The 13,444-nt window shown below is 38.9% G+C and overlaps 1 long non-coding RNA gene across 6 annotated transcripts in view; it reads right to left on the bottom strand.

Moving 5' to 3' along the window:
- The window catches only part of LOC107318059 (uncharacterized), an 85,960-nt gene extending 84,291 nt beyond the window's left edge, over positions 1-1,669 (bottom strand). For all 6 annotated transcript variants that reach the window (XR_014933538.1, XR_014933537.1, XR_014933535.1 and 3 more), the window contains exons 1-2: positions 1,557-1,669; positions 952-1,040 (exon numbers count right to left, since the gene is read on the bottom strand). This is a non-coding gene — a long non-coding RNA (uncharacterized LOC107318059). The remainder of the gene's footprint in view (positions 1-951; positions 1,041-1,556) is intronic.
- Between the last annotated feature and the right edge of the window lie 11,775 nt (positions 1,670-13,444).

Genomic DNA, 13,444 nt, shown 5'->3' with positions numbered 1-13,444 from the left:
AAGAATAGAACTTCAACCAGCAAAGCCATATAATGCTTGACACAATAGGGGGGAAAAAAAACAGATTTCTGTAAAATTTCTTTTGAACAAGGACTTTTTTTTTTCCTCATTAACATGTACTGTGAGAAACACAATGGAAGCAGATAGATATACCCAGCCATATGCTAAACTAGATAAGAACTATTAAGTCACCTTTACGAATTATTAATGATGTAAGTAACTATGGCTGTAAGCTCACAAAGTAACACTTCTTTGAGATATGATATAGAAACCAGCGAAAACCTGATAGTTGTGAGATCACTCAATAGTATAAACAGCTGTAACATCAATTATTCACTTTAACTACATCAAATAAGAATACTAGTTTTCTGAAATATCATGTTCTACTCATGCTATTAAACAATGAGGGTTCAATTAGAGACCTTACTTTTCTGAGCTTATCCCTCTTAATTACACACAAGGCTTCAGAAACGCTTATTTTGGAAAACCTACCAGCATACCCCACAGAAAGAAAGGTGGTTGTTTGTCACTTCCACTACCATTTCCCCCACAACATTCAAGCACAGGAATGCCCTGAATTTTCCATTTGTGATCAACTACACCAGGTAGATACACCTTAACTAAAAAACACATGGTTTCAGAGTCCTTTGTATCCTGAACCAAATATAAAAGGGTCTAAACCAGAAACAAGTATAAATTGTCTGATAGAGTTGCAAGACAAGTAAGAAAACAAACAACTTTGCCCTTCTAAGACATACAGGCAGTACTGAAAACAGTTTCTCTAAGAGACTTCACGTATCACTAACATTCTGAGAAAAATCCACAAAAAGAGGATCACAAATGGTCCCCCAATCAGCACTAAATCCAAAACACATTTATCTAACACTTAAGATAGCTGTTTAGGAAAAACAGACACCTGAAGCAAGTCACTTCAATGCATTTTTAACTTACCTTCATTCAGCCTTGAAAGAACTCAATGGCAAACCTCTGTTGCTCTGGAGAAAAATGATGTGCTTCTCTTTCCATGTCTACCGCCTTCCCTAAAAAGGGATGAGAGCCACGTTAGCAACACAGCCACAACCACCAGGACCCATACATGGGCTGTTTCCCTGTACTGTAGTAAGCTTTTATTCCCCTCAACCCTGTGTCCCTTTTGGGGGGATATCTCTACAGGAGAAAGAAACCTGGGATTTCCATCCAAACACCAGTTCCTTGGGAACAACTGATTAAACAACCATACTCAAACCCCTTCAGATATCTGTCATCTGTTCTGCATTGCAACTGTCTCACCTAGAAGTTTAGATTTCACCTTAATTCTTTAGTATTAGTGCCAACCTTGAACAGTTTTCTCAACTGGCCCTCAGGCTTTTTTCAAGTCAAAAGAATAGCCTTCTAGGAATCCAGCATACACTAAGTGCTTAACACAGCACCCAGGAGACTTTTAGCTTGCCACATTAGAGAAGAAACACCTCAGCAGTACCATTAATTTACAGTGCAACCCTTTCCCAGGTTCCATCTCCCCCGCCTGCCCAGGCACCTACAGAGACTGCACTCACCCCAAACCACAGCACTTTCTGTGCTCCCAGATTTTCTTCCCTGCATGTGGCCAAGAAGAAGCAAAACACCCAGAACTGCTGAGCCCCATTGCCCATAATGGCATCAGATTGCAAAAGAGGCCCAGGTGCTGGGACTGGCACTTACATTCATCACACCAGGGTGTGGTTGATTGGGTAACAACCTGTGAGTGCACTTAAAATAGTGCACACAAACTGAAACTTTTCACTCTACCACAAACAAAGCAGGCTTTGATATTGATACATTCAGATATCCTTGAGAGAATCTGTTTTACTTGGCAGAACCTTTTACAGGCGCACATAATGTAATTCAATAGGATTGCATGACTCACTCCATAATTAGTGAAAGGTTTTTTAACAGGCAAAAACAAGAGCTCAGAAAGCTAATACCTTCCAGGAAACTTCCTTCTCACCTTTGAAGGGTCACATATCAGAGCAAGGAGTGGCTGACCAGGCTGCTACTGCAAGGTTCTGCAGAGCCAGGTCAGAAACACCAGCAATATAAGTTCATTTCATCATATTTAGCTGGTCAGGAAAAACAGGCAATAATAATGGCACCATCTACACTTGCTTTTGTTCTTTGACTTCCATTTTCCATCTCCCTGAAGGGTTATTCCAACAGGCAAAGCATGCAAGGAGAAATAAGCTCTAGACTCACTCGGGTGATCAGGAACACATTCCTTTCAGTATGCATCACCTCTGACCCACCTCATGTTTGTGATCAAGTAATTTTGATGAGTTTAGCTTCTGCCACCTGTTGGAATCTTGACACTACCTGAGCAATCAAGTCAGCAACTGTAGGGAGGGGCAATAGCCTTGGATTAGAAGGAAAAAGAAGAAAATAAAGTTGGAAAAAAGCAGAGTAGCTTACAGACACTGTCATCTCAGCCCAGACCAAGCTATGTAGAAAGGAAGCCAATTTCAGACCTGAAGACATGCTTTAATGCCTGAAAGACCGTGTTTTTTCCAGGAATATCAATCTAATAAAAACTATTACTTCTTCCCACAGATCTTACCTCCCTCAAGCACTTCAACTATCATGGTTTCAGAAATGATCTCACAAGCATCCAGGAGCAACCACTAGTGGGGACTGCAGAGTTCCAGCAGCTTTGCTCCTGCCAGACCATCCCTCTCATTTGCCAGACAGAAATAAAAAGATGTGCTCCCTGTTAGAGTACCTTGAAGGGAGGGTAGTCATCGCACTCACCACAATTAGAGAGAAGACTTGTAAAAAGTATGCTGTGGGATTATAAGGGAACAACTTTGCTACTTTCTATGTCTCCAGTTCAAAGGTGCCAAACCTCTGGCTGCTGGATTAAGGTTTAGACCACAAGATACAGTTTGTTACAGATAAATTGCCAACTTCAGGCCAAAGTAGCAACAAAATATTTTTAAAGACACAGGTACGGCTCAGAGACGTGGGAATCAACCCTTCCCATTCATTCCTGACCTTTTACAGTACATGAAAACTCAGTCAATTAAAGAAAACCAAAACTAAAAAAGCCAAATCAAAAACCTCAAACCAACTCCAAACTTTTTTTTTCCCCCTAACTAAATACTACAGCTGGATTTACTAAAATTATAGTCACGACCACTGCAAAAATTGCTAGGGTTATAAAACAGCTTGTATCGTAACCACTACTTTCATTCTGCCGTGTGGTTAGAGAACTCATCTGATTTACTCTCCAGCATTTTTCTTGTCTGAAAATATGTTGCTACACGATCCTTAGTGGTTAAAACTATGGCTGAGTCACTATACTCTTCTACAGTCAACTTACCCTTCAGAAAGCCCACTTCCACCACAGTGTTTAGAGAGCAATTGGACATGCTTTGGCTTCTGCTTATCCCTCCCATAGAAGAAGACTGCAGATCCACAGCTTGACACTCAACAGGAAGTTTCTTGGAAGTAAGGTACTAGCCAAGAAAATACATGTGAGAAAAGTATCTAAACACAGCAAAAGCAAGTGTAGAAAAGCATGCTCCTGCAGTTTGCCTTTTCCACATCTTGGCCAGAGAGCACTCTGGAAAAACATCTCATCTCCTCACTTTTAGGAGCTTATCCAGAGATTATCACCTCTCTACAGCAGAGTACTTGCTTGACTGATTAGTTGAATGGGAAGAAAAAGGGGATGCAAGGGATCTAGGACTGAGGAAAATATGCGATTGAGGTTGATGGAGAGCATTGCATAATGGAGAAATGCAAGCCTGCCAAATAAGCCTAACAGAACAAGGTCACTTTCCATTGTTTTCTGCTTGTCAATGCTGCTTGGGCATCTCATGCTGGTTTACAAACCCAGTAGACTCTGTTATTCCTCTTGCTTTTGTCATCATATGCTATAAATATATTAGCTTTGAACACTAAGGATGTGGCAAGTTCCCACTGTGCTACCCACAGATCAAAATTGTGATACCCACCCTTGATTTCCTTTATGAGCAATTTCCGCCTTCCCAGCAATGAAATATTAAAAGTCACTGTGTTGAACTATCACGTTCTGCCCCAAAACTTAGCACCCATCTCATTTATTGTTTTGGTACCCATTTAGTTTGTTATGGGAAAAGATGAAAAAAGGAAACAGCCACAACAAAAACTTTTATTTACAACCCTTGTGAAAAACTATTGTTGAGCTGCCATCCCTAGAGTAATAACAAGCCACACTCAGACTAAGTTCAGTTATTTCATCTTAAATGATCAGAGAAAACCAGCACTGTGTTTTCAGACTGTTCACAGAAACACCATATTAAACAACATTTACTGCAACCTGTTAACCATTATTTTCTCAGACACCTTCCTTTCCAAATGCAGGCAGACATTAGGATTATGTTGGACATTATGTGGCTAACTTACACCAAGCGCTGTGGTTTTTAATGGCTGGTGCAATATGTAATGCTGGTCATTCTGATAACTTCTGAACACAGATGTAGTTTAATACTTTATTTACTCTCCAGTAGCCCTCAATAAGTCCTCATAATTACTAACAACACATCAGAACAGAAGTTCACAATAGAAAAAAAATGCAAGTTTGATAGAAGATGAGGATAGCATAAGAAGGAACATTAACTTAGTCCCTAAGAAAATTAGTAGCTTTACCTACAATAAAGACTTGTCAAGTGAAAAATCTGACTATTTTCATCATTGTTCATCTTGAGCTTCATTCCTGTGAGCCGCGTTGTACAGAAACATGTATAAATCACATTTGTAGATGAGCCATGAAGCTGCTGTCCATCTGCCATAGTCTTGATTTCTACCTCAGGAAAAAGTCTACTAAGGAAAAAATTTAAAGTGCTGACCATTTTTGCAATAGGACATCAGGATTGGCATCAGTTACACTGGTATGCAACTAAATTCTAGAGCTCAGGAATTTATCTGCTGCCCTCCCAGATTAATCAGTTCAAATACAACAAAAAACAAACTGCAGAAGGCCTCCAAAGCAGATCTCAGTAGCTTTAGAGCTTGCTGTGATTATAATTCTCTATTGTGTCCATTGTCATTACACAGCTTCTATCAGGATGAACCATGAGATCAAATTCATTCTGAAATTTAATTTGTGTTTAATCCAAAAGCTGAAGCTAACAGATATGGTGCCACTGTTTCCCAAAGCAGAGGTATTGGTTTTCTAATAAAGTTATTCTGCCAGTGATGGACAGTTGTACTCGACCCATTAATACGTAATAAGCTGAAAAATGAAGTGCAACATAGAAGCAACTGCAGAAGTGTAAACCTGTCTGCATCATGGAACATTCCCCTGCCCTTCCCTGACAATTTTCTGACAATTTTTGGCTTTTAAGGGGGAGGGAAAGGGGTGTCAGTCAAGGTGTTGCTGCCATTGCCGTCAGCCAAATTCTTTTTGTCAGGTTACTTATTGCTGAAGACCATGAACTTCAATTAGAATTACTTTTTAATTACAAGAATACTTATTCAGCAGTTAAAAATAAATAAATAAACTTGGTGTCTACCTCATTTTGATCACTAGTATTTGATTCAACTCAGCTGGTATTTTTTTAATAGTCGTGCTTTTATCATATGTTAATGAACCACATACTTACAGTGGTCTGAAAGAAATTGAGGAAGCAAACTCTCCTACGACCCATGAGAGTACCTTGTATGACCATGCTTGAGCCAAACCAAAACAATTTAAAGTTTAGTGCTACGCTCCATAAACATACAAGCATGTTCCCAATAGCAGCTCAGCTTGCATCTTCCTTTAGTGGTCAGAAATGAACTTCATAGTAAACAACAGCGGAGTGCCAAATTTTCATAAACAAACACTAAAGATATAGCCTTGTTATGACTGTGAGATAGAGAAAGGCATATCTCTAAGGCAAATTAAGTTAAGCCTTTTTCACTTAGACCCAGAACACTCAGTCAGCACTTAACTGTGCAAGGGCTGCCTTTAAATAACCTTATGAACCCAAGACATAATTAACAATCTGCTTAAGAGAAATTAAGGGTATTATGTTTATGAACATTCTCTCTAGAATCTGGGGCTGACTTTAAGTTAGCTACTGAAAATTGCTTTGATGAAATATGGCCTCATGATCTAGAATAGAATCACCAAGGTTGGAAAAGACCCACCAATGTTCTCAGTAAACCATGTCCGTCAACATGTTTGTGCTTGTGAAAAGGTGTTGAGCACGTACAAATTAATAGAGAAGGACCAAAGACTGATTTTAATACTGAAGCCACTGGAAGCAGTTTAGAAAAAAATATATTTTTCTCAAAAATAAAATAAAATTAATTAAGTAGTAAAATATAATTTGAGGCTGACCAATTATAAATTCAACAACTTACAGAAGGAGGGAATAAGTGGAAATTTGATAGAGATGGTAAATCCAATCAATTACTAACAATGACTCCTTCAATCTAAATCACCCCAAACCACATTTGCCTCTGACAAGCAAGTTAGAAGAGCCTGGAACCTCATGAAATATTCACAATTAAATCTTTGGAGTAAGATTTATTCATTCCTCATGGGAGAGCATTTGCTGGCTTTCAGGGAATTTTGCTCCCCTTTTACTGCCAGCACCCAAAGCCAACTCTGACTGGGAACAGCTGTGACCCATCTGAGCCCACCATCATAAAATAGGTGTTACTTTCAGAGCACCCCTTGTATATTAGATACTAAAAATCTACTGTAAGAAAATGAAATAGTTATATAATGGTCAAAGAAGGTTCATCATCTTTTCCCTAAATAATTAGCTTTGAAAAAGCAGCAGAGAATTTACACAAGCACTTCAGTTTGAAGTTTTCTTGCTTTGGTTTTGAATTTTAAGTTAAATTTCACATCTTAAGACTTGGTTCCTGGTCAGATACATTTATCTGTTAGATCCCATGCAATATGAAACTTTAAAACTGCAGTAGCACAGGTAGAATTAAATCTTTTGGTGACTGAACTTTGTTTCAAAACTAATTGGAGATGAACATACTCTGCAGCATAGCAATCAAATACATAATTGAAAAATCTCTGCTCTTGGAAAGTCTTGGAAACTCAACTATCATCTCTCCTTAATTTAATATTTTCATACATCGGAGAAGATGAGATGGGATGTGAAATAACTCCAAAATTAGAATAAGGAAAAAAAAAAAACAAAAAAAAACAACCATGGGAAACAGGAGGAAAAAGGACAATTCTAACCATGGGCACTTCTCATTGCAGGGATATACACCTCCTTATCTGAGATAAGACAATCAATGGATATTAATGACGAGGAAACACTGACATTAATCAGTAGCACGAAGAACAGAGGGATGAGGAAAATACAGTTGCCTACCATTATCCATTACTAGCCCTGGAGCTTGGTGCAAAAAGGATCAGAGTTAACACTTCACACAAAGTGACCAGCTGTGCAAGGTGATGTGGGGGGAGAGTGAGTTGTGAATCTTGGCATGCATAGCTCAGACAGAAAATGCTTTCCCCCATCCATCAGAAAATCATAAAATGGGTCTCGAAGGTTTGGGCTTGAGATTCTTCAGTGAACAGAACTATAGGGGATTAGTAGTTGGCACCACACTCTAGTTTGAGGCAAAGCCCTGGAATTAACTAACCAGGTTCCACATCAAAAAACTTGAAAGGTTAAATGCTGCAAGGAAAAGAAAGCCAGTGATACTGCATCTTTCTGGTGCTGTTTTTGAAGTTAACTGATTATTGAAAAATAACAGCTGCTTTAGCTACATAACATGAATCAGGATGACTCGAGGAAGTGACATAGCATCTCTGCTCTACCCTTCAAGAAGAAAGAGTTAAACATTATTTGTTGTTTCAGCAAAATAAACAATTCAAGCCCTTATATCATAGGCTTAAATATCTTTGAAAGGTAGAATGGACCTTCAAATATTTCACTTGCCTGTTCACAGTACTTTCTAGCTAGAGGGGTCAGAGCAAGATTAGCATCTCATCAGTACTGTCTGCTGACCCAAGACATACAATTAACTTCCCAGCATCTTGATTAATTCACTGAACACTGGAACAGTAAATTACAAGGATATCATGAAAAACTAATTGTTTTTCTGACCATAAAACTAGATGGTACGATACCACTGCCTCTATTTTCTCCTTCCTAAAATCTTGCCTCCAAGAGATATTTTCAGAAGAGAAATTGATTGCTCAAAGACTTAATTCAAGGTGAAGTTTCTCAGTTTCTGCAAAAATACTTGGAACTCCTTGTGAATAAACATATAAGCATGATCTATAGAAAACTGCCTCAAGCAAAAGCTACTGTTTTCAGGCAAAACTAAAAAAATACACCATAAAATAATCCCTTGGCAGGAATCCTCCATCCAACTATCAATCAACAAAATAAATAAAATGAAAAACCTAAGGTTGGTTTTACTGTTAAAGCCTCCTGCCTCTACACAGAGACTCACCAGTTCCAGCATCTCTGTGGTTTTGGGATAAAAGATACAGGTGAACACAATACCCGGATGTATCACAGTTTCCAAGAAATCTGTGAGATCTGTCATCCTACTATAATCTGTTTTGAAGCTTCATCTCAAAAAATGCTAGTAAAAGACTGACAAATGTTCTTCTAGCATATAATTCCCATTACTCAAGTGCAGCCTGTTCAGCAACCAAATGTGGACAAAGTGATAACAAACAAGACAGTAGAACTGGTGCTGTTGCAGATTCGCATGCAAAACATCCCAAAGAATGAGAAAATATACATTTCTGGCAGGTTTAATTACAAGCTTTCTAGGTACTAAATGAAAACGCAGAAAGTCAAAGTCATCTTGTTCATTCTTTCTGACTAACAGAATAGGACAGTGTTCTTACAAATACTGCATTGCTATTTGACAACAACTATGAAGGAAGGAAAAGAACTTTTATTTCAGACAGGAGAAAGATTTTGAGTAAACCTAAGTTTAAATTTCTTGCTGCTAGTATTTGAAGTTACTCAACCCAAAGTAAATATAATTTTAGCAAATGGAACACTAATAGCAAAGCCCAACATGATTAGTCTTTGATTTAAATACTATTTATCTCTAAAGTTCTCAAAAAGCTGAAGCCAACTACTGTAACCACAGCTAAACTCAAAACACAGGAGAATATCTCAACATATGATTCAAACCAAAACAGAGAGGATCTAGGAGAAAGACAGTCCTATAATTTAAAAGTGTAATTATTCTAAATAGACACAAAAAGCAGTTTTACTTGAGGATGCTAGATAGAATAGGTAAGCAAGCATTCCCATATAATAGAATGCACTCAGTTCTACATGACACCTTAAACATCAAATTGCATAATTGAGGAGCAAAAGTCAAAAGCTGTTTCAATACGATGATCTGTGCTCAACTTGAGCACAAGGTGAAAGGAAAAAAAATAAAAAATAAAAAAAAATCACAATTTCTTTGAAGCATCGTGTGTCAAAGAATATTGTAACTCCCTCACCAGAAGTACACAAAAACAGAAGAATGGGCTGTCAATTGCACTAAAGAAATATTTTTTCCTCACAGAGACCATTTGGAAGTAAATGCGGTTACTTTTTCTGATGCAAAATTTTACTATTACAGGAAATTCTGTTGAAAGAAATACTTCTCCAGAAATTTGACAGGCAATCACCAACCAAAAATCCATTTAAAACTGAAGAGTCTTTCAGACAGACTCAAAGACGTGTACCAGCTAAGCAGGAGTGTAGACAGACTTAAATGCATACATGTCATAATTCTTTCCGAATTTATCACCTGAAGTCTCATCTATTCATTTGTGTCCCAAGGACTGGTTTGTCAGTTAGAAAGCATTAGTAAAATCTTTTCTTGTTCCTGGAAAGAAAGGTGAACAAATCAAGTGAAATCCTGCCTTGTAAGTATTCCAAGCAGAGACATCTGATGAGTGAAAGTTCTGATGATGTACTTACAGCTAGAAAATCTTAGACCTATAATCATCTTCAGGGTACTTAATAGGCTTAACTAATGCCCTTAAATATCAGCTTCATACAAACCATTAGTTGAGTCATAGTCCTCTGTGTAAATGAGTACCTGGGAGATCTGAACAACTCTTATGTGATATTTTTTAAAGTTGAAATGTGCCTCTTGGAACAAATTTCATTCCCTGATGTAGGGGGTCATTGCAGACAGGTACTGCTGAAGACAGTAGCAATCAGCCTCTTAAAATTCAACAGATTGGCTTACTCAGCCAATCAAGAATGACCCAAAATAGTCACACCATTAACAGGGGGTGACCGTAAGTGTAGATAATTGAAATGTGATGCAAAGTGGCTGTAGCTGGTTCTGGCACAACATATAACCAACTTCACCTGCCTGAGAACAAGAGGCCTACAAGCTTTTCTTTCAAGCAGGTTGTTGCATAAGCTTGGAGCTGCACACCTGTGTAACAGCATAGTAGGTCACATGCATTCGCTAATGCTTAGGGAGGCATATGCAATTCTATTCTTGCCCATATGGCACTTGGGGTAAACATGCAATATATTCAACACTGTATTCAAACACATCATTTTCTAGACTTAAAAACTGACTGGAAAGGAGTGAAATGTAAATAAAACTGGGTAAGTGTATTTTGTTTTCTTCGTAGACTTAACCACACTCCAAACATCAGCTGTACTTCTGGTCCTTCAATATTTTTCTTGTCTTGAAATATCTTAAAGGTATTCATTTCTGTCTATATCTTTCATTTTAATTATAGCTTCAAGGTACTTGTTAACCCACAATTAGCACAGTGTGAAGCTAAAGGGGAGCATCAGTTGGGCCCAGAATAACCTCATAATTTTCTCCCTATTCTCAGTTTTCTCAACTCAGAGACTCCAGATTGTTTGATTCCATTTGAATTTTAGCCCATGGTGAACTTGACACAGTTGCTAAGATACAGATCAGTCTGCACCATGTTGATACAATATTATTTAAACACTTGAAAGGGCAGCCTAACAGATCTCTATAAACACACATCTCTGCTGTAAACTGCTGAAACAAGAAGCCTGACAAAAATTAAATCCAGGATCTTCCAGAGATTACAATGGAAGGCTTCACGAGCACCCACTCACCATCACAGCACCTGAGTGTTGCCACCTTGATCTAGACTCAGCATATACACATAGCCCCTAGTGTGATGCCAGCAGCTTTGTATTGAGCAAGATCCCTACCCTGCTGCCACTGTCAGAAACATGCAGGGAATCCTCTGTGATGTTAGTTGCTCAGGGACAGCAGCTGCATCTGGGTCACAGCTGGGGCTCCCATCTTGCTGCTGGAAGCCACATGCCCTCATTGGTGCAGCAGCCAGCCTTGCTCGTTGCCAAAGCCTTGCTGCACCACATGCTGGTCAAATAAAATTAGAAGTTTGCTCCTTTACAAAGAAAGGCAAAAGATTAACACAGTCAGCAGAAAAATACCATGAGGTACTGCAGTATGCCTTTTCATGTAATTAATATTTGCTTTCCATTATACAGTTTAGTTCACACAGTAATTGTATGGTAGAACGGCTAAGGGCACCCCAGATTCCTCTAAACTGCCCCTACCAAGGTACTAGGAAGTACAAAGCAGCCATTTCACACAGAAGACTTCATGACAACACTTTCTCAGTGGCCTTTGCTGCTCAGCCCCAGCTCACAGCTGCTGAGCTGCATGTCACCCAACACAGTGACCACTGCTTCCAATGCAACTTGTGTATCTGACAGCATCCTGCAAGCATCCAATGAACTTCAGCACCTTCATCATCACAGGACAATCCTACAACTCTTTGATTTAATGGGTGACAAGAAACAGCTGCTCTCATGACCATTTCTAGCTTCCTGAAGCTAGAGAAGAACATTTCAGGGACAAGATGTGCAGACATTCCAAATACATAACTGGGGCCTGGGCTCCAAGGTTCAAACATCTTATGCTGGGTGCCAAATGCATTGGCCTGGTGCAATGATTTCCTGCAACCAACTCAACATCCGCAACAAAGTAAGTTTCCAAAAGCACAGAAAAATAAGATAAAGACATCTCAGAACAGTATATGGCCTTCAGAATAAGAAAACATATTTGCACTTACCTTGGTGAATCCAGAATACTATAAGCTTCAGAGCTGTTCAGGGCCAGGCATCAGCAAGAGCAAATCAAGCGCTCCAACTACTTGAAAACCATTTGCCATTTACTTAGCTAATGCCTCTCCAACCACTCTTTTGGAAAAAAAATGTGTACTAATTATGCCAAGCTTCTTTGCATCAGCCTTAAATTATAACAGTATCTTTGGCTATTTTCCTGGTGTTATTTAGCTTTATTATTTACAATACTGGTAAATATTTATTGTCTCCCTTTTATTATTACTTCCTCCACTATTGAGCATCCAGCCCATTTAAAAGTATTTTCTATATTTGGATCAAGCCGCAGGGCTGTTTTTTTTTTCAGTGCTTCATCTTCTCTGTCCTATATTTATTCAAAATGCCACACTGATTCTGCTTCTACCCAACTCCATCTTTGTCCAGCTAATTTCATCCATTCTGAAAAGCATTAATTCACACAGAAAGGAGTGAAGAGGGGCAGGCTGGGTGCAGGCAGCAGCCTCAAACACCATGCAGGTACCAGGGTCTACAGCTGTGAGGCAGAGCTGGAGACCAGCACCACTACCACACTGCTCAGAAAGGTGCTTTAGCTTAAATGGAGCTCCTAGGCCTGTTGGCAGGTGAGGAGGGATGGAGGCCCCATTGCTAGTCAGGGCCGTTAAAAAATATTAGTGTCCCTACTGCTCTGACACCTTGCACACAGGTACACAAACATGAGTGCTCAGATAGCACAGGATGGTGAGAAAAGAGTTGCTGCCAGATGGGATGCAGCATTAGCTATTTAGGAGAGGACAGTAAGGTTCCCTATGGATATATGGCGTTTAAGTTTACACACTCACTTGAATTATTCCTCCTTTTACACTAGTGAGAATCTTCTACAGGATAAAACCAAAAATACTCAATGATTACTTTTGATAAGGATCTTGATCAAACTTGTTTCCCCAGCATGACCTGCTGATTAGCCACATTTCTTACATATAGCATCAGATAAGACTTGGAGCAAAAAGGTGGAACAAAGGCAGTGAAAGCAGCTAACTGTAGCAGCTTGCATAAAGGAACCCTGTCTCTCTCCAGGGTTAAAAGAGAGGAAAGGCCACTAAAATATTCAATAATTTCTTCAAAAACTTCTCCAACAGAACTGATTTCTGTGATGTGTTGGTGTCAATATAAAGAGCTATCTAGTCAAGTCTTCTGGTAAGAACTTTCTGGTTAACTCTGCCACCCTTTCTATGCATTTACCTTCCTAGTCCTAACATTTGCAATATCTAGAGAAGTATTTCTTGGCCAAATGGCTTCTCATTCAATCATTTAAATCATGTTCCCTTCCCAGCAAAAGAAGAAAAGCAATTCAATAACAACATCAGAACACCAAAGGTACTGGT

The sequence above is a fragment of the Coturnix japonica genome, chromosome 12, assembly GCF_054131305.1.
Source record: "Coturnix japonica strain WE chromosome 12, WE-NBRP24, whole genome shotgun sequence".
Lineage (NCBI taxonomy): Eukaryota > Metazoa > Chordata > Aves > Galliformes > Phasianidae > Coturnix > Coturnix japonica.
The sequence above is the reverse complement of the archived record's forward strand: the minus strand, read 5'-3'. Positions and strand labels throughout refer to the sequence as shown.